Source organism: Macaca nemestrina, chromosome 9, assembly GCF_043159975.1.
Source record: "Macaca nemestrina isolate mMacNem1 chromosome 9, mMacNem.hap1, whole genome shotgun sequence".
NCBI lineage: Eukaryota > Metazoa > Chordata > Mammalia > Primates > Cercopithecidae > Macaca > Macaca nemestrina.
Window position 1 is genome coordinate 96,011,538 of NC_092133.1, and position 22,398 is coordinate 96,033,935.

The window sequence follows — 22,398 nt, forward strand, 5'->3', positions numbered from 1 at the left end:
GCCAAGGAGGAAGGATCACTTGAGACCATGAGTTCGAGGCCAGCCTGGACAACATAGGGAGACCCCATCTCTACAAAAAAATTTAAAAAATTAGCTGTACATGGTGGTGCACGCCTGTAGTCCAAGCTACTTGGGAGACTGAGGCAGGAGTATCACCCGAGCCTGGGAGGTTGAGGCTGCAGTCAGCCATGATCACACCACTGTACTCCAGTCTGGGCAAGAGAACGAGCTCCTGTCTCAAAACAACAACAACAGCAACAACAGCCACAATAACAAAAACATAAAAAGAATATTGTAGATAAATGGGAGAATATGTTCTTAGAACTCACCCACTCGAAACTCTAGGACATCAAATTGACAGTCTTGGTGACTTTCTAGGTAAAAATCTTCAAAATGATTATAAATAGATGAATTTTCCTGATTTGGATTGCTGAGAGTCCATTCACAGTTTAGGTTTGTCGAGTAATTCCTGATTCCATCATAGTCAGGAGAAGTAAAGTTTCCTTCAGGAGTGTTTGGAAGAGACCCACCACACACTAAGAAAACAGAAGGCAACAGAGAAAGTAGTAGTAAGATTCAGGCCACAACAGAAGAGATAAACAACACAGGAACAGTAACTAAAACATCAACATTACTGCTTTGATTTGTTTTTCTAGATGCAGTCAGGATTATGGGTAAAAGGAATGCAAATTATGGAAGTTTCCGCAAGTTTATAAAGGAAAAAATGTGCAAAAATCAACACAACTTCTCTACCTTCCTGTTGGCTTAGATTAGGTGGCTGGGATTTGGCTCAGTATCAATATGTCCAAATATTGAGGCCTACATCTTTAATATATTTTAAATTAATTTTATGTATGCTGTAAAGGTTGGGTGCAATTTGTTTTTGTATGTGGATATCTCATTTTCCCAACACCATTTATTGAAGAGTTTATTTTTTTTCCATTGTGTATCTGTATGCCTTTGTTGAAAATTCATTGACTGTATACAGATGGATACATATAGCTGAGCTCCCTATTCTGTTCCAGTGGTCTATTTGTTTGTGTTTATGCCAATATTTTGCAGTTTTGATGACTACAGCTTTGCTATATAGCTTGAAATCAGGCAGTGTAATGCTTCTAGCTTTGTCCCTCTTGCTTAAAATTGTTTGGAGTCTTTTATAATTCCACACAAACTGTAGATTTTTTTAAATTTTTGTTGAAAATGCTATTGGAATTCGGATAGAGACTGCTTTAAATAATACACCAATTTGAGTAGTATGAATGTTTTAGTATTAATTTTTCTGATCCATGAACACTAAGTATTTTTAAATGTGTCTTTTCTATAATTGCCTCCATTAATATTTTACAGTTTGTGTTGCACAAATCTTTTACATTCCTTATTATATTTATTCCTAAGTATTAGGTTGGTGCAAATGTAATTGTGGTTTTTGCCATTACCAACCTAATACTTCATTCTTTTTGATGTTATGGTAAATGTAACTGTCTTCTTGATTTTTCCCAGGTATTTGTTGTTGGAGTATAAAAATGCAACTGATTTTCTTTACATTGATACAGTATCCTGCAAACTTCCTTAGTTTACCAGTTCTAAATGTTTTTCATGTAATGATGAGCACACTGGCCTGTGTTTACACATTAATTGATAGTATCTATTAAGGTATCACAGTGCCTAGAAGTGTGCTCTGTTGTATTTCTGCTGTGACAAATTCCATAGCATCTTTTAGTCTTAATCTTTTCTTAAATGCTTTGGTTTGGTATTTGATAATAATGTGTGTCTTTGGTTACTTTTTAATTGTGAAACACATTGATCTCCATGACTAGTCAAACTTTCTAATAAAGTTCTTTCATAGTTTTATGTATATTTAGTTAATATAAATCAAAATGGTAAATTTTTATGATAGTTTTAAAGTTACTAAGGTTGAAAATATGTCAGTTTTTCACTGGTCATGAGTCTGTGGTCTCCTTATTTCAAACAATTATATATGTCTATATATATATGTGTGTGTTTAATGGCTTACAATCTTGCCCAACATATTTATATATAGTAAGCAAATACTAATCAAAATTATTAATCAAACTATCCTCTTCATACTGTTCTTCAAATGGCATATTGTTTGTTCTAATTAAAAACTGTGTTTATGTCTTATATAATTATCAATAAAAATTAGAAAGTCTACTTTGCCCTCTTGAGAAAATCCAAAGTTAAATGGTATTTTTACTAATTTCCTTTAGAATCACTACCTTATTTTCCTCCACAATAAATGTAAACATTAAGGATAAAATTATATTTCAATGATCCATTCTACAATAGACTTTGGGTCATTCACTGATTGGGCTGAAGACTCACTCTGTATTATTTCTGATTTTTTCACGTTAACAGCCTAGAAAATCTATTACTCATAGAATATTACGAATTAGAAAATAAATTTTTTTTTTTTTTTTTTTTTTTTTTTTTTTTTTTTTTTTTTTTTTTTAGACAGTCTCGCTCTGTCGCACAGGCTGGAGTGCAGTGGCGCGATCTGGGCTCACTGCAAGCTCCACATTCCAGGTTCAGGCCATTCTCCAGCCTCAGCCTCCCAGCCTCACCTGTAGCTGGGACTACAGGTGCCTGCCACTGCAACTGGCTAATGTTTTGTATTTTTAGTAGAGGCGGGGTTTCACCGTGTTAGCCAAGATGGTCTCGATCTCCTGACCTTGTGATCCACCCGCCTCAGCCTCCCAAAGTGCTGGGATTACAGGTGTGAGCCACTGCACCCAGTTGAGAAATCAATATCTTGTATGTACAAATTATAAAAGTAAACTGAAAAGTATAATATAAAATATACATTTATGTATTATGAATTGTCACTCAAGTAAAGCAGAAATATTAATTTAAAATACTTTCACAAAGAAAAGTCCAGGGCAAAATAATCTATGTAAAACATTCTACCAATATTCAATAAATAATTAATGCTAATTCTTCAGCAGAAAATACTTCCAAAAAATGAAGAAGAGGAAACACTTTCCAATTAATTCTAGAGCCCAGTATTACTGTAATACTAAGGCCAGACACAAGTATAATAGAAGGACTGTGGGCAAATATGCCATATTCATATAGACACATACATCCTCAGAAAACATAGGCAAGCTAAATCCAGGCACATAAAATGTGAATATACACCAAGACCAAATGTGATTGTTTTGCAAATGCAGTTGTGACTTAATATCTAAAATTCAATCAAGATAATGCCCAATACTAGTAAAGAACAAAAAATGATCCTGTAAATAGGCACAGAGAAAGTTACAAAAATCAAGCATCCATTCCTGACAAAACCCCCAGCAAACTACTGATAGAATAAGATTTTGAGACCCACTAAGAGGTATCTATGAAAAACCTATAACTAACGTCATACTTAACGGTGACAGACTTGTGCTTCTTTACCTGAAAGTTTGAGAAGGCAAGAATTTCCACTTTAACCACTCTACTCAGCAGGGTACTGGAGGTATTAGCCAGGGAAATTCTACAACAGAAAAAAAATTGTCCAGATTTAAAATAAAAATAGAACTGTCATTATTGCAAATGAAATAATTTTCTGTAAAAAAAGGGATTCACTAAAATATGAGTAGAATTAATACACAAATTTATCCATGTTACAAGACAGAAAACTGGCATGCCAAAGTAGATTATGGTTTATATAAAAGCAACCAACAATTAAAAATAAAATAAACAATTCCATTTATAATGGTATCAATAAAAAACATTAAGAGAAAAAATTTAAGAGAGGTACAGGAATTTTACACAATTTGTAATGCTGAAAGAAATCAAAGATAAACTGAAAAATAACTGGAAGTCATCTTATGTTCAAGGATGGTCTGTTTCTAAGACAAAGGACACATGTTTGAGGGGATGGATACCCTACCCTCCAGGATGTGAGTGATTATTATGCACTGTATGCCTGTATCAAAACATCCCATGTAACCCATACTTATGTATACCTACAATAATTTTTAAAATACTTAATATTCTTCGGATAACAATACCCTATAAATTGATTTACAGATTCAATGTAATCCCCTCAAATTTCCAAGTGTATTTTTTTAGAAATTAGAAAGTCTCTCACTCCTTTAAATCAATATATATGTACAGAAAATCAAATTGCATAAAACAATTTTTTAAAAAGAAAAACATAATCAAATGACTTGTACTTCCTAATATCAATTCTTACTAGAAAGGATAGAGTAGGATTCCGCAGTTTCTTCACATTTTCCGTATGTTCTGACCAAGCATACACAGACACTTGACTGCTCTGTTATTCCATGGCCTGGACACCTGCATGCTTTCCCCTGCAGACCTGAACCCAAGCCAGGGCCCTGACCATTCACAGACATCAGTAAAGGTGTTGTGTTTAGGTTGTAATTCGAAACACTTAAAAGAAAGTATCCCTGGTCCTGGAACAGATTCCTTAAGCTCTACTATAAACTGCATAACCAGACCCCTCACTGCAGACATATCTAGAAAAAGCATCCTTGGTCTCCTTTTCTCCCAATAAGATGAGCTGCAGCGCCCACTGTGGGTACATCCCTTAAGAAATGCTTTGGGATCATGATACCAGGGTTTAGAGTTTACTTCTTTGTAATCCTAACCCCCTTTATCTCAGAACAGTCTGGGGAAGTCCCTTGTGAAAATTCCCCTGTGGTCACCTTTGGGGCAACTCCAGGTAAGTGCTGAGCTGGAGGAAGAAGTAGGGGAGTCAGCAGAATTTTAAGGAATGAGCTGGGGAAAAGAGGATCCCACTGGGAGATCCTGAGATGCTTGCAAGGGTCTGTGTGGGCTTTGTTGCCTTTCCCTCCCTGATGCACGCGAGCAGTCTCAGAGATGCTGAGACGCTCCAAAATCTCCAGCAGGATACAGGAGGCTGATGGAGGGTCTGAAATTGCAAAGGGTCAGTAAGGAAGTCTGGTGCTTGGACATACAGGGACAGAACTGGTTGGCATCAGCCATGGCGGCCTTCATATTAACAGGCAGGGGAATTGCTTAAAACAGGGAGGTGGAGGTTGCAGTGAGCCGAGATGGCACCACTGCACACCAGCCTGGGCAACTGAGCTAGACTCCATCTCAAAAAAAAAAAACAAAAAAGAAAGTGGGGGTTGAACACAGGTGGCTCAGGCCTGTATACAATTCCAGCACTTTGGGAAGCTGAGGCAGAGAGATCACTTGAGGCCAGGAGTTTGACACCATCCTCGGCAGCATAGCAAGATCCCATCTCAACAATAAAAAAACAAAGAAATTAGCTGGGCATAGGGGCAAACATCTGTAGTCCCAGCTATTTGGGAGGCTGAGGTTGGGGGATTGTTTGAGCCCAGGGGTTTCCAGCTGCAGTGAGGCATGATCAAGCCACTGCACTGCAGCCTGAGTGAGAGAGCAAGAGCTTGTCTCTAGGAAAAAAAAAACAGAAGACATGCAAGTTTTCACCACCTTCTGAGAGTAATCGACTTTCAGAAGGAATAAAGAAAGAAAAAAAAAAAGACCACTAAATGGTTGAGGGTGTGTTCCTGGTTAGGCTCAGTTGCTAGCTGAGTAGTATCTGAAAAATTCATTAGTAAAACTACAGCCCTAGGGATGAGTCATGAAGTTAAATGATGAATGTTAAATTCATTAGAAACGCCCATGGTCTTTCTTTACATGAATTCCAGTGAAAAATTCCTAAGTGCCTAAATAGTAAAGGGTCTGAAATGATAGCTGCTCTTTACTAAAGACTAAAAAAGGAAATGGCATCTTCAAGAATCATGAGAGAGTTCCATGCTGAAGAAGCTCTAATTTTGCATTTGCTCAAGTATTGATTTGATTTGGCTAATATGACACTAATCTTAGGTGAAGCATGCAAACAACTCCATCTCCTCATTAATAAAAACTGAGTAGGTAGTCTAGTATCAATTCTGATTTTTAAGAAGCGAGTTAGAAAAGAATTATGGAACCAATAAGATGTTTGAATAGTTAGTTACAAGCTATTCAAAGGAGAATTCAAAAAACCACACAGTATGAGGACATAAAGTATGAAATAAATTTCACTAATATATTTAAAAATAAACTGATTAGACAGGCAACAACTGGGCACAGGTCTCCTCATCTCCAGCAACACAAACCCAGTCACGCAGCTATGGGGTTGAAAAGGCTGCATGGTCAAAAAAGAACTGGTCCGACTTGAGATTTTTTACTTTGCATTTTGAGACAGTTTCACTCTGTCACTCTGGCTGGAATGCAGTCGTGCACTCATAGCTAACTGCAGCCTTGATCTCCTAGTCTCAGGGGATCCTCCTGCCTCAGCCTCACCATAGCTAGGACTACAAGTGAGCATCACAACTCCCAGCTATTTTTGTTGTTGTTGTTGGAGAGAGAGACCTTGCTATGTTGCCCAAGCTGGTTGCAAAACTCCCACCCTCAAGAGATCTGCCCACCTTGACAACCGGAGTAACTGACTCTACAGACACATACCACCATGCCTGGATAATTACATGTTATTAATTTTTATTTGTCTAGAGAAATCTTGCTATGTTGCCAAGGGTGGTCTCAAACTCCCGGACTTAAAACAATTCTCCCATCTCTGCCTCCCCAAGTGCTGACACTACAGGCATAAGCCACTGCATCGGCCTGACTTGAGGTTTCTTTAATCTAGCATCCCATACTTCATATAATTGTGAAAGCCAGTACTGTTTTTTATTATTCTGATTATTATTACTTAGTATTTCAACAAGAATCAACCATCTCTCAGGACCGGGCGCGGTGGCTCACACCTATAATCCCAGCACTTTCAGAGGCTGAGGCGGACGGATCACAAGGTCAGGAATTCAAGACCAGCCTGATCAATATGGTGAAACCCCATCTCTACTAAAAATGCAAAAATTAGCCAGGTGGGCTAGCAGGCGCCTGTACTCCCAGCTACTTGGGAGGCTGAGGCGGGAGAATCGCTTGAACCCGGGAGGCATAGGTTGCAGTAAGCTGAGATCACGCCACTGTACTCCAGCCTGGGCAACAGAAAGAGACTCTGTCTAAAAAAAAAAAAAAAAAAAAAAAAAAAAAAAAAAAAAAAAAAAAAAATTCAACCATCTCTCACCATTGCCATGACCCTGGTCAGAAACACGTTATCTCCTGCCTGGATGTTGCCACATTCAGGACTCCTGTTTCTACCCAAATCTCCCCACAATCTTTCTCAACTCAGCAGCCAAGGGATGTTTTTAAATCAGAAGAAAGATCACGTTGCCTCTCTGCTCAGAACCTCCCGCAGTTCCCATCCCAGTCAGAGTAAAAGTCAAAGCCCCAGCAATAGCCTCCCAGGGCTTACACAATCTTTACTGATCTCAGCCCAACAACTCCCTGGCCTCCTCCCCTACTTCTCTTCCCCTCCCACTCCCCCCACCCGGCCCCACTGGTCTCTTTCCTGAGCTTCAGACACATCACGGAGTTCCCTTCTAGCAACTTTATCCTGTTGTTTCTGCCTACAACGTTCCTACCTCAGCACCTTGGCCAGCTGCTTCCCCCACTTCAAGTCTTTGCTCAATTTTCACTTAGGGCGACCCTGGCCACTCTATTTAATATTGCCATCTGTACCCATTCCTGCCATGCTCACTCCTTTTTTTTTTTCCCACAAAATCTCGCTGTGTCACTCAGGCTGGTGTGCCATGGCATGATCACAACTGAGACCTCGAACTCATAGGTGAAGCAATAGTCCTGCCTCAGCCTCTCTAATAGCTAAGACTACAGGTGCATGCCACCACACCTGCTAATTTTTAAAAAATATATATACGGCATCACTATGCTACCCAGGCTTGTCTTGAACTCCTGGGCCAAAGCAATCCTCCTGCCTCAGCCTCCTAAATACCTGGAATTATAGGTGTGGGCCACCACCCCTGGGTTCATGTTCATTTCTTCCTGCAGCTGTTACAAACTGCCCTACATTGAGTGCCTTAATACACCACAAATCTACCACCTAACAGTTCTGGGAGCCAGAAGTCCAAAACAGGTCAATTAAGGCTAAAGCCAAGGTGTCAGCAGGACTGCATTCCTTCTGGAGGCTCCAGAGAGGATGTGTTCCCTTGCCTTTCCCAGCTTCTAAAAGCCACCCCCATTCAATTGGCTCATGGCCCCTAACTGCATCTTCAAAGCCAGAAGCGAAGCATATTCAAATCTCCTTCTCTGACCTCTGCTTCCATCATCACATCTCCTCCAATTCTGACTCTCTTGCCTCCCTCTTTCTCTTATAAAAACCCTTGTGACTGCTAGACACAGTAGTCGTGGCTCACACCCATAATTCCAACAGTTTAGGAGGTCAAAGCGGGGAAAGGCTTGAGGCCAGGAGTTCAAGACCAACCTGGGAAACATAGCAAGATCCCCAACTAAACAACAAAAACAAAAAGAAATAAGAAAAGAAAAAATTAGCTGGGCATGGTGGTATGCATCTGTATTTTCAGCTACTTGAGAGGCTGAGGTGAAAGGGTCGCTTTAGCCCAGGAGATCGAGACCAGACTTGGCAACGTAACAAGATCCCATCTCTACAAAAAAATACAAAAATTAGCTGAGCAAGGATGGTGTGCACCTGTAGTCCCAAATACTTCAAAGGCTGAGGCGGAAGAATTGTTTTGAGCCCAGGTGGTTGAGGCTGCAGATAGATATGACTGCATCATTACACTCCAGTATGGGTGAAAGAGAGACACTCTGTCCAAAAAGAAAAAGAAAAGAAATACACATTTGGTTTCTGCCCTTATCCCGGCACAGAGCTTCTAAAGTTCTCATAAACTTCTCAGTGATAAAGGTGATAGGAGCATCTTCTGTATCAATATTTGGTCTTAGTCCCAGGTTTCTAACACAAGAACCTCTAAGACCTTTGGGATCTCCACCATAGTAAGAATGCATTTGATGATGTTACTGAGATGACTGGGTGACTGAAAGCTCCTAGACAGCTTCAGGAGGAGGGCTGGTTGCCAGAAGAGCAAACCATGTGATTAGAGGCTTGGAACTGTCAGCCTCACCTACTGAGCTCCAGAAAGAAACAGTGGCTGAAGATTGACTTAATCACCAACAGTCAACTGATTTCATCAATCATGCCTGCATAATGAAGCCTTCATAAACACCCTAAACAACAGGGTTTGGAGAATGTCTGGGTTGCTGAACACAAAGGGGATACCAAGAGGTAACATGCCCAATAGAGGGCATGGAAGCTCTGTGCCCCTTCCCACATACCCTGCCCTGTGCATCTATTTCCCTTTTTCTTTTTTTGAGACAGGGTCTGGCTCTGTCTCCCAGGTTAGAGTGGCACAATCGTGGATCACTGCAACCAGTATGCCTCCCTAGTTCAAGCCATCCTTTCACCTCAACCTCCTGAGTAACTAGAAGTGTAGGCACATGTCACCGCACCAGGCTAATTTTAGAAAAAAAAAATTTGTAGAGATGGGGTTTCACAGTGTTGCCCAGCCTGGTCTTAAATTCTTGAGCTTAAGCGATGCTCCTGCTTAGGTCTCCCAAAGTGCTGAGAATACAGGCAGAAGCCCAGCATGTGTACATCTCTTTCATTGGCTGTTTCTGAAATATATCCTTTACAATGAACCAGTAATAGAAAGTAAATTGGTGAGATCCAGTGGCTCACGCCCATAATCCTAGCACTTTGGGAGGTTGAGATGGGAGGATCATGTGAGCCCAGAAATTTGGGACCAGCCTGGGCAACATAACAAGATGCCATCTCTACAAAACATAAAATAACATAGCCAGATATGGTGGTGCAGGCCTGTACTCTCATTGGGAGGCTGGGGCAGGAGGATCACGAGTCCAGGAGTTCAAGGCTACAATGAGCTTTGATCACACAGCTGAATTGCAGCCTGGCAACACAGTGAGTCTCTGTATCTCAGAAAAACAAAGAAAATAACCTGTTTTTCTGAGTTCTGCAAGCTGTTCTAGCAAAAGAAAATAACCTGTTTTTCTAAGTTTTGCAAGCTGTTCTAGCACATGATTCAACCCAAGAAGGGGGTCATGAGACCCTGGTTTCTAACTGATTGGTCAAAAGTACATCTAACAACCTAGGACTTGCAATTGGCATGTGAAGTGAAGGTAGTCTTGTGGGACTAAGCCTCTATCCTGAGGGGTCGGCACTAACTCCAGGTAGTGTCAGAATGCAATTGGGGGATACCCAGTTGGTATCCAGATTGTCCGAAAACTGGTGTAGAATCTCCACATGCACATTTGGTTGGAAGTGTTTGACCACAGCTACTATTCAAGAGAAAGAACTACTCATTATTTAAAAAAAAAAAAAAAAAACATACAATTATGTTCTACAAAAAACAAATCAACCTTATCTACAGCCCAGTCCTACTCAAATATGGAATGTTAGAACAAAAAGTCTCATCATGGACTCGAGAGCTGACATCAGGAATGTCACAGCCATCCTGCTCTCTGAGAACTCATCTTCAACAGGCAGGGGGGACACTGCAACTTGGGCCATGATCCCTGCACAAGTAGTAAAAAAATGAGTAGTAGAAATCCAGGGTCCTAAACCCATATCCAGAGCGGTAAGAGTTTTTCACCGGCTGGCTAATTTACAGTGGTCTTGCATCAGAGGAAAAATAAGGCTCAGAAACTAGGTATTCATTCAAGTTACCCAAAACTCTCATCAGATACAGAATCCATCTGCTAACTTTCTATCTAGTATTAATTCCATAAAGTTAGAAAAATATCACTCCAAAAATAAATCCATATGGCACCTAGCATCAATGCATTTCTCCCCAGTAAAAGAGGAGGCAAGGTGCTTTACGACTCAGTAATGGGCTACCACAACACAGGACAGTGGTACAAAGCTCCCTTTCTCCCCCGCATAACCCAACACAGAAAAGAGTGGGTGCAGTGGAATGAGGCAGGGTGAAGAGAAGTTCTTCTTATTGAGAAAATAGATCACAGGGCATCAAGTAACATGTAAAAGTCTTTATAACAAGGCATTTTTTAAAAAAACATTTTCTAATATTTTGGTATCAGGAAAACCCTTAAATGAATTTCAAACACTATAAAAATGCAATACATAAACAGAAAATATTAACTGTTAACAATAATAGAGATAAATTGGAACCTTTATGGATTGCTTTTTGGAATGTAAAATGTTACAGCCCACTGTGGAAAATGGTTTGGTAGTTAACATATTAAGCATAGAATTACATGATCCAACAACACCCTTTAAGCTCTATACCCAAAAGAACTAAGAGCAGGGACTCAAACAGGTATTTGTACACCCGTTTAATAGCAGCATTATTCACAGTGGCCAAAAGGTAGAACCAGCCCTATGCCCATCGGTAGGTGAATAGATAAAGAAAATGTAATATACACATATGCAGAATATTATTCAGGCATTTAAAAAAAAAAAAAAACAACTCACCGGGTTCAGCAGCTTACACCTGTAATCCTAGCACTTTGGGAGGTCAAGGCGGGCTGGTCGCTTAAGCACAGAATTTTGAGACCAACCTGGGCAACACGGCAAGACCTCACTTCTAAAATAAAATTTTTTTTTTAAAAAAGGAAATTCTGATAGTGTTACGAGCCTTGACAGCATTATGCTAAGTGAAATAAGCCAGACACAAAAGGACAAATATTGTACAAGTCCACTTATATAAGGTATTTAGAATAAACAAATTCATAAACAGAAAATAGAATAGTAATTGCCAGGGGCCAGGAGGAGGGTTCAATGGGGAGCTATTGCTTATGGGGTACAGAGCTGCAGTTTAGAATGGTGACAAAGCTCTGGAGATGGAGAGTGGTGATGGCTAACAATGCGGATGTGCTTAAAACACCAGGGACCTGTGTGCCCTTAAAAATGGTTAAGTGTTATTTTGTATTATGTATATTTTATCAAAAAATAAAAATAAAACACCAAAACAGTACACCACATAAGGACGTACTAAGATGGCAAAATCTAAAGCAACTTTTTAAAACCCAGATAGTTTTTCTGTAAACAGCATACGAATTAAATGCTTATTAAAAATTTGCCCCTTTAATTTAGTTGAATTAATTCTACTTTCAGGGATTAAATAATTAAATAAACTTAATTGGAAGCATAACTGAAAAACTAAACACTGAATGCAGGAAGAGGAACTGTAAAAACACATCTATGTACATAAACTAATTGACTGACAACACTCGAGTATCCCTTAACTAAAGCCCCAGTATTACAGAGAAGATGGACAAGCACTTGAAAAGCTGTCAGCAGGAAACTGTTATACCTAAAAATGTCAATAAATCTGCATTAAAGAGAATGTTCTATTTTTCTATTATTAAAGGTTGTCACCTAGCGTTACCATCTGTTACCATGTGCACTGACTACTAGGCCAGATTTAGACATCAACAAGTAATGAAGCATACATACCTAGGAAGTTACAATTTATAATAAAAACTATGATCAGAAAAATAGTATTTGCATCATGAAGACCTTCAGTTACCACTTAGTTTTCATCCTCATAGGCTTTACTGATCAATATAGTAAAGAGGTATATTAACTCTTATAACTTAAAACAACTTGTTGCCTAGGAAAGCATACCAAAAAGAATCATCTTTTATTTCCAAGACAGGTGTTTTAAGAATAATATAATCTGTAAAATAGAATAGACATACAACAGGCCAGGCATGGTGGCTCACGCCTGTAATCCCAGCACTTTGTGAGGCCAAGGCAGGCGAAATCACAAGGTCAGGAGATCGAGACCATCCTGGCCAACATGGTGAAACCCTGTCTCTACTAAAAATACAAAAATTAGCTGGGTGTGGTGGTGCGCGCCTGTAATCCCAGCTACTCAGGAGGCTGAGGCAGAAGAATCCCTTGAACCAGGGAGTCGGAGGTTGCAGTGAGCTGAGATCATGCCACTGCACTCCAGCCTGGTGATGGAACAAGACTCCATTTCGAGGAAAAAAATAAAAAATAAAAATACAACAAATACAGTAACACATAAAATCTCTTTTTCTTTTAACCTTCTGCTGGTCCTTCAGTTGCTGCTGGTACTGTTCCGTCATTGCCTTCTGAAGAATGATGGCTTCCTAAAAAGAAAATAAACATATAATAAACCAATAAAAACTCACAGTGAAAGACAAAAGAGAATCTAGATAACAACGCAATCATTTTTAAGATATAATAAACATGAAAAATGATTTTTTAACTCAATGGAAAAAATACTTTCTAATTTAGAAAAAATTATAACACTTCTATTTGGAAGCTAAAAAATATTATTTTAGAATACAAATACAGAGTAGACCAAAGTAGGTTTGTGGATTTAACATTAGTTACTGTAACTGTATGATAAAACTACTGGATATTGCAACCTGAAGAAGCACAATTATGCTTCAAGTACCATGCTCATCTGTCTCACTCACACATACACACACACACACACACCCCGAAGTGTGAATGCTTGCTTTGCTCAGACACTTAATTAACTTTCTATAAATAAGTTCAGGGTTTGCTGTAGAATGCTTCCTGCTTTCCATTTTCACTATGGTGAAAGCTATGGAAACTCAATCCCCATAATTTAATCAAAGTTGTACTTAAAGTAACTCATAAGTAAAAATTTAAGATCCTATCTTCAGTATCAAGAAAACATTTTAATCCAGGTAATATAATCTGCTTGCTTCTAAAAACTGGGACATAAAGCAACAGATCAGTTAGGCAGTCACATGGTAAACAGGTTTATCCTACTGGAGCAGAAGTTTATTCACAAATAGGAAAGAAAGAATCTAAGATTATCAGAGCTCCAGTAGGATTAAGACCACAAGTTGCCCCTAGTATACATCCACTGCCCTTAAAGATCTGAGCTACTAACATGGAAAAGATTGAAAAACACTGCCTTCAAGTATAAATAAAAATGTATTACATTTCGGAAGAATACATTGCTTAGGGGGAAGGGAAGCAGATGCTCATCTATTTTGTCCTGTCTATTGATAAATAAATTCAGAAGCTGTACTAAAGCTAAAATAAAAGTTATACATACATTTTCTCTTAATTTTTAAAGAGTAATGATTAGTCTGAAAAACTCATTTGGTGGTTACTGTTCTTGAATTAAAAGTGCCATACTGAGGTGAAATCTTTTTGGTTTTCAATACCTAGCTTTATTATGTCACAATTATCTTGAGATTCTTTTCAACTTACTGCATATTATGAAAACTCACCTGAATTCAAAACTCTAGGTAAATCTACAAACATCTGTGAATCCATCTTTAATTAACTTGTAAAACACACTTTCTCTGCATACATTTCCTTTCTCTTTTTTTAACTTTAATATTTGGATTTAGGAAGCATTAAGTTCTTTGACTGTAAAATCAAAGAAAAAAGAGATATGAGGTCATAGGAATGATAGATAAAAAGAAGAGGCCAGTAATTAAAAAGTAAAATTTCAGTAAAGAATGACAGTTAAGATCGTTGTTCATGTTACTACCCGAACACCAAGGGTTTGGTCCAGGTCCTGCTGCTCACCAGACAGTAACTAGTCATTGAGGTGACAAGTATTACCAAGCAAGAAAGCTTTAACCTGGTGCTGCAGCCCAGGAGATAGGGGCTCAGTCTCAAATTTATCTCCCTGACTGACTAAAACTAGGGTCAGGAAAGAAATGTAATAATGTGTAAGAGAACAGAAATTAGAGAGGGGCAGGAGGCAGCTGGTGCTGAGATCTGATATTTTTCAGTTATTTGATACTTACTGAAGGTCTTTTTTTGAGGAGAGAACTCAGATAAAACAGATACAAGTTTCAAGGTTTAACAGCAGGGTCAACTCTTATGTTGATCCAAACAAAACCCTATCCATGGGACAACTGGGCCGGTGTCAATGTAAGCAATAATTCTATAGGTCCTTTTTGTTTAAAATCTGAACAATTAAATTTATACTATATGCTAAACATAAGGAAAATACATCTTATGTACTCAAGGCCAGAAGAGATAGAAGTAAAACCTACTAATAGCCTATGAGTGTCAAGTTTGGGAACACTATAAAAAATTACAAAAAAGTAATAAATGCATAAAAGTTACAAATTAACAAGTGCTATTTCAGAATTCTTCTAAATACTAAGTACATGAACTTACTAATATTTGCATTACTAACCACACAATAAGAACCCGACTTCTGACTATTCTGAGATAAGGTATAAATGTGCACCTTTACCTTAAATGGGAAAGTGTGTCTTGTACCCACTTTGAGATTCGTGAAAGGGAAAACTGATTTGAAAAATGTTTGCTTGTCAAGTTCATTTATATGTTAAGAAAAGGTCAATACAATTTTTCCTTTTCAATGTAGAAAAGTAATACATAATACTATAGTTATAAATACTAAAACACAGTCTGTGGAATACAAGAAAACATTAAATACAAACACTATGTAGGAAAATGGAGGTAAAAAGATGATACCTTGCAAAGACTTCAGTAGAAGATTTTTATCAACGTCATCGCTTTCAAAAGGGCATGTTTTAGGATACAAAGATAATACTTCAACAGTAACCCTCCCTCCCCAGGCTAGAGGCAGTGACTTATGCCTGCAATTCCAGCACTTTGGGAGGCCAAGACAGGCAGATCACTTGAGGTCTGGAGTTCGAGACAGACCTGGCCAACAGAGTGATACCCCATCTCTACCAAAAAATACAAAAATTAGCTAGGTGTAGTGGCATGCACTTATGTAGTCTCAGCTACTCGGAAGGCTGAGGCAAAAGAATCCCTTCAACCTGAAAGGCGGAGGTTGCAGTAAGCCCAGATTGCACCACTGCACTCCAGCTTGGGCGACAGAGTGAGAATCTGTTTAAAAAAAAAAAAAAAAAAAGTCATGTTTACATAGAGTTAGGCTGCACAGCTCACTCTCTTAACCATCCTGTAATTCTGCCCACTCTATGCTATGCCCAGTCACTGATGCACTTGTTTGGTAGCTCCCTTAGAGCTTAGAACCTAGGTTTTATGTCCTGCTCTACAGCTATATAATTTAACAATTTTCCTCTTGAGTTTGTTGGATTCTAACCCTATATATAACAAATCTTATTAATAGTACTGAATCTTAAAGGAGGCTGTGATGTCTTTAGTCCCTAGAAGTATTAAACAACCTATAAACAAACGACTATATGAGAGTAAACAATCCAAATTTCTACATGCTTTAAAACACTGAGGCAATGTACTGAGAAACACACCTAAGAAACTGCAACCAATCTACTCTGGACAAAAATTTAGACACTGTCTCTTCAAAATAAGCTATCTGGTGGTACTTATGCATATTCTTACATATATCAACAGTATTTTACATGCCATAACCTTAAAAATAATTTTAAAAGTGTCAAAATTATAAGCCTTAATCCATCTCTGTGGGCATGAAAAATGATACAATATACATTTTTTTCTTTAAAGTATTCAATAAAATGCATGAACTTCTAGAGCAATCACTGAAAAAAGGGTTCATACTAAAGGTTGTAATACTAGGAAAGAGGGCTCAGTACTGCAGGTTCTTAAAGGCAAAAGTTAATAAAGCCTTGCTTTTGGTTGTGAATCCTGGCCTTAAAACATTATTCACATGATCTCCCCTTCCTTCTCCTATTGTAAAGATGTGGTGACAAACCAGGTCTGCTCATGCAGATAATAATCTTGAAAACAGTGGCAGAGAAATAACATGAAGGGAATATAGTTTACTTAATGACCTCCTAAATTGGAACTTATTACCCCATGCCTCTTGCATATCTCCAGACTAATATAAAAGAGGTATGAAATGGCTGTTTCCTACCAGTATTTTATTTGATGCTTCATTTTTTTTTATTACTTTTATAACTACCTACAATGTGTTAACAGGAACAGGAAAGCATAGCTATTCAAGCAACTAAATAATTATATAAATCTCTAAGACATAGTAATGGACCAATTATTTTTAAAGTACAACACACTGACAAGTAGTTTATTTTTAACTCAGTTTTGGTTTGTTGTTAATGCCATTGCTTGGGAAAAAGCAAATAAAAGCAGGAGGAGGTGAAGGTGAAACAAGAATAGAAACAAGAAATAGAAGCAGCAGCATAAGCAAGTAAAGAGGAACGAGATGATGATGATGATGAGAATAAAACAGACTGGAAGAAAGGAAAAAGAACAGGTGAGGGAACCAGAAGGCCTATTATACCTTTTTTCCCCTCCTTGATTCATGAAAACTGAAAAAGTTCAAGACTTTTTTACAACAACAACAACAACAAAACAAGTAAAAAGATACACAATCACCCCCTAAATTTTGTTAAGACTGAGATAATGCTCCATTCACGCCTGGCTCAGGTGCCAGCAGAAGGAAGGGACCCTCCAGATTCTACAGAAGAAGGGGGAGGACTCCTCCTTGCCCTGACGGCACCTCCACTGCTACCACCGAGGCCCACGGCACAGCACCCACAGCTTCCTACCCATGCCAGGCCAGGTGGCCCCGCAGCGCTCCTACTCCCACTTCCCAGGACCCCAGACTTGCGGCTGCTGCCACCACTAGGGCCAATGCCAATACAACCACCGCTGCTGTCGCCCTCGATGCACTGGCGCTCCCTACAAGGCTCTTACCACCTGGCCACAGCCACAGCCCTGCCCCCCAATCTGGCCACAGACGGTGGCCCTCCTACCTACTCCTCCAAAGCACCAGCCACCGCAGCGAAGCCAGCCGCCACGTCCCAGGCTCCAGGCTCCAGCCTTCACTTTCCAGCGTGTGGCAGGTTGTTCCTCCTTCTGGCACGGAGCAGCTGAGCCAACAAAGTCAGAAAAGCCTAGAACATGATGCAGGGAGTGGTAACGTTAGAGCCTAACCTCGTCATAGTGGCCACTGGGTGGCAGTGACAGGTTTCAGTTAACTGGAGACTCCACAGTGGCCTGCTCCCCATCCACAGGAGCCGTTGGGCCCACCAACGGCTGCGGCTCCTCGGCGAGCAAGAACAGCAGAACTCAGATCCAGCCACCACCACCCCGCCTGCCCTATCCCCCCCTCCCCGCGCCCCCCGCCCAATCCGAGTGCCAGTTTCCGTTCCTAACGCCTCCACCCACAGGGCCCTGTCCCCCCATGACGCCTGCTACTCCGTGCCCAGGGATCCCAGGTTGTCTCAACACAGAGCAAGAGGACGCAGACCCGGGAACCATGACGGGTGTCGGGGCCCTGCCATGCTCATGATTCCCATGGAAACGCTGTGCCCCCACCGGGCTAAATCACGAGCAGTAGGAGGTCTCCCTCTAGATTCTGGAGCCTGGCTCCTTCCTTGGAGGCCACCGCTGTGGCGGCCACCTTTGCCACCACCAGCAGTGCAGCCCCTGATCGCGGCCCTAACCCGCCGCTGGCAGTGTAGCCCTCGATAGTGTCCCAAACACCCCCACACTCCCAGGAAGTGTAACCACCGATAGCGCCCCCAACCCGTCCTCACCTGGAGCACCCAATAGCGACCCCAACCCGCCCCCATACCGGAAGAAATGACGCCTAGAACAGCGCCCCAACCCGCCCTCCGTCCCCAAGCACCACAGCCCTGGATAGCACCACAGCCCTGGATAGCACCCCAACCCCCTCCCAGCTGCAGGCAGTGATGCCCGGAATAGCGCCCCCACGCAGTGGGCAGTGCAGTTGAGGATACGCACCTACCGTGGCCGCCTTTCTACCACTCCGGCAGCTGTGCCGTCTCTGTTGCAGCCACCAGCCTCAGCGAGGCGAGCTGCTGTGCCACAGGCTCCGGCCTCCAGCTTGCGTCAGCGGAAACCACCTTCTCCTCCCGCTATAGCACTGTACCGAGCCAGCTGCTAGTCCGCCATCTTACCGCTCCAGCTGCACTTCAGTCTCTGTTGTCGCCACCAATGTTCTGATTGGATGAAAGAAAACCTCTAGGCTTATTCTGATTGGGCTTTCCTATCATGTTCTGATTGGTTAGCCTAAGGCTTGCTCTCATCCAATCAGAACATGTAGTCCAGGAACCTTGGTATATAAAGCCTGCTAAGCAGAAGTCAGCCCGTTCCAGGCTCTTTTGCTTCTATGTGTTCTGCTGGTGTGTGCCCAGCTTAGAAGTGGGGAAGGGGCTGGGCATGGTGACTCATGCCTGTAATCCCAGCACTTTGGGAGGCCGAGGCCGGTGGATCACGAGGTCAAGTTTGAGACCAGCCTGGCCAAGATGGTGAAACCCCCGTCTCTGCTAAACATACAAAAATTAGCCGGGAGTGGTGCTCCTGTAGTCCCAGCTACTTGGGAGGCTGAAGCAGGAGAATCGCTTAAACCCAGGAGACGGAGGTTGCAGTGAGCCAAGATCGCGCCACTGCAGGCTAGCCCAGGTAACAGAGCAAGAATCCATCTTGGAGGAAAAAAAAAAAAAGGAAGGGGGAAAGAAAGAGCCACCTGCTGCATGCTGGAGGCTGTAGCCTACAGCTGCACAGCTGGGCTCACTGCAGTGAGTGGCAGTGATGCAGCATGGCAGGAGCAGTAGGATCTGGATGATTTCCAGCTTCATCCATGTCTCTGCAAAGGACATGAACTCATTCTTTTTTATGGCTGCATAGTAGTCCATGGTGTGTATGTGCCACATTTTCTTTATACACCAAGCAATAAGATTTATCATCTGGGAGGCCAGGTGCAGTGGCTCACGCCTGTAATCCCAGCACTTTGGGAAGCCAAGGCAGGCAGATCATGAGGTCAGGAGCTCAAGACCAGCCTTACCAACACGCTGAAACCCCATCTCTACTAAAAATACAAAAAAAAAAATTAGCCAGGAGTGGTGGCGCGTGCCTGTATTCTCAGCTACTCAGGAGGCTGAGGCAGGAGAATCACTTCAACCCGGTAGGTGGAGATTGCAGTAAGCAGAGAATGAGCCACTGCACTCCAGCCTGGGACACAGAGGGAGACTACCATCTCATAAATAAATAAATAAATTAATTAAATTTATCATCTTGGGTATCAGGCGAGAGGACTAGCTAGGTTGGGTACATGGAATTAGAATTCATGAATGAAGAAATTCAAAATTAAAGTTAAGAATATTATTGGTCTATATAGCATTTACAGAAAGGCCAAAGAGACAATATTCCAGACTATAGAGGTTAGAGAAAATCAAGTTATCTATCTTAAGAGCACATTTTTTTTTTTTTTTTTTTTTTTTTTTTTTTTGAGACAGAGTCTTGCTCTGTCACCCAGACTGGAGTGCAGTGGCGTGATCTAGGCTCACTGCAAGCTCCACCTCCCGGGTTCATGCCATTCTCCTGCCTCAGCCTCCTGAGTAGCTGGGACCACATGGGCCCGCCACCTTGCTCGGCTAATTTTTTGTATTTTTAGTAGAGAAGGGTTTCACTGTGTTAGCCAGGATGGTCTCGATCTCCTGACCTTGTGATCCACCCGCCTCAGCCTCCCAAAGTGCTGGGATTACAGGCGTGAGCCACCGCGCCAAGCCCAGCCTCCTTTTCTTTCAATTTTGGCATAACACAGAACTCAGCAAAACTTTGACAGTATGAATGATTACATACTATTTACAATATTACTGTCTTCTCTATCTACTTGTTTATTTACTGAGAAAAAAATGTCAGCGTAATCACAGAAGCAACCTAATGAATAAACTACACCTTGATTATAAGAAAGAATGAAAATTGATCCATCCTTCTTGAATACAGAGTTTTAAAAATTCTTAAGTGAACTATGGCTTATTGAGTACATCACAATACTTTTCTGTTACAAAAACAAAGACAAATGACTGCTTTGGGGTTATTTCCCCAAATAGCTTCCATGGGTTTCTCCATCTGGTACATTGCAAAACTTCTTTTAATGCCTAAGCCCTCAGGAGAATTTCACAGCCGCTTTGTAAATCCTGGAAGTTCAGGAAACTACCAACACATGCTGACCATGCTAAGTCCCAGTCTCCTTGGAAAGGAGTCTTGATAGTAGTGGACTCTCCCTTGAGGAAGTCTCACATGGCAGAAAACCAAGCGACTGTAACACAGGGTCTAGTTGTGCAGTGATCTGCCTCGCTCACTGTCCCTGGGGTTCATTTTCCTCAGCTGGGCACACACAGAATTATGGCTTTCTTTGAACAGAGTTCTTTTGTATCATATGTACCTATGTTAGAGCCATTTGACTCCCTTCATTGTTGGTGGTCTCCAAGCATAAGAAGAATATTATAGGTCAGGCATGGTGGCTCATGTCTGCAACCCCAGCTCTTTGGGAGGCCAAGGAGGAAGGATCACCTGAGGCCACGAGTTCGAGACCAGCCTGGACAACATAGAGAGACCCCATCTCTACAAAAATTTTTAAAAATTAGTTGTACATGGTGGTGCATGCATGTAGTCCAAGCTACTTGGGAGACCGAGGCAGGAGGATCACCTGAGCCTGGGAGGTTGAGGCTTCAGTGAGCTATGATCACACCACTGCACTCCAGTCTGGGCAAGACAGTGAGCTCCTATCTCAAAACAACAACAGCCACAACAACAAAAACGTAAAAAGAATATATAAATGGGAGAATGTGTTCTTAGAACTCACCCACTCGAAACTCGAGGACATCAAATTGACAGTCTTGGTGACTTTCTAGGTAAAAAAATCTTCAAAATGATTATAAATAGATGAATTTTCCTGATTTGGATTGCTGAGAGTTCATTCACAGTTTAGGTTTGTCGAGTAATTCCTGACTCCATCATAGCCAGGAGAAGTAAAGTTTCCTTCAGAAGTGTTTGGAAGAGACCCACCACACACTAAGAAAACAGAAGGCAACAGAGAAAGTAGTAGTAAGATTCAGGCCACAACAGAAGAGATAAACAATACAGGAATAGTAACTAAAACATCAACATTACTGCTTTGATTTGTTTTTCTAGATGCAGTCAGGGTTATGATTATGGGTAAAAGGCATGCAAATTATGGAAGTTTCTGCAAGTTTATAAAGGAAAAATGTGCAAAAATCAGTTCTCTATCTTGCTGTTGGTGTAGATTAGGTGGCTGGGGTTTGGCTCTGTATCAATAAGTTAAAATATTGAGGCCTACTATTCATTAATATTTAATTTAGAGGAATACCCAAATATAATGGTGGCAGGTCCTAATGTCTTGATTAGCAATTCTCCACTTGATCTAATAATTTAATTTAAATCAAACAGATAATAGGACATTGACCTACCAATGAATTTGCCCCCTTTTAATAAAGTAATAGATGCTTCTTGTACCAATGAAATAATTTAGTGGGTTTTTTTTAATATTCACTTCCACTTCTAAATTTTAAAACCCTTAGGTAATAGCACCAATCCAGGAAATAGGAGGATATTTATAATTAGAGACCATATCTTGCTTAATTTTGAAATATTCTATATCAAATCAAACCTCCCATTTATTTTCACTGGAAATACGTGTGTGAATAGATGGCTAGAAACAATAAAGCCTGTTCTGTCCCCAGCAAAATTAATTACTCTCCGAGACTAAGCTACCTTCTAGGAGGTAGATGCTC

The 22,398-nt window shown here is 40.7% G+C and overlaps 1 long non-coding RNA gene across 15 annotated transcripts in view; it reads right to left on the minus strand.

Annotated features, from left to right (window-relative positions):
- The window catches only part of LOC139356355 (uncharacterized), a 55,539-nt gene extending 34,023 nt beyond the window's left edge, over positions 1-21,516 (minus strand). For 2 of the 15 annotated variants that reach the window (XR_011608112.1, XR_011608103.1), the window contains exons 1-6: positions 21,450-21,509; positions 18,584-18,801; positions 17,590-17,730; positions 12,964-13,029; positions 3,418-3,496; positions 330-536 (exon numbers count right to left, since the gene is read on the minus strand). This is a non-coding gene — a long non-coding RNA (uncharacterized lncRNA). Of the gene's footprint in view, positions 1-329; positions 537-3,381; positions 3,497-12,963; positions 13,030-15,382; positions 15,764-17,589; positions 17,731-18,583; positions 18,802-21,449 lie in introns of all 15 variants that reach the window. The other 13 variants (XR_011608116.1, XR_011608105.1, XR_011608117.1 and 10 more) reach the window with 12 other exon arrangements.
- Between the last annotated feature and the right edge of the window lie 882 nt (positions 21,517-22,398).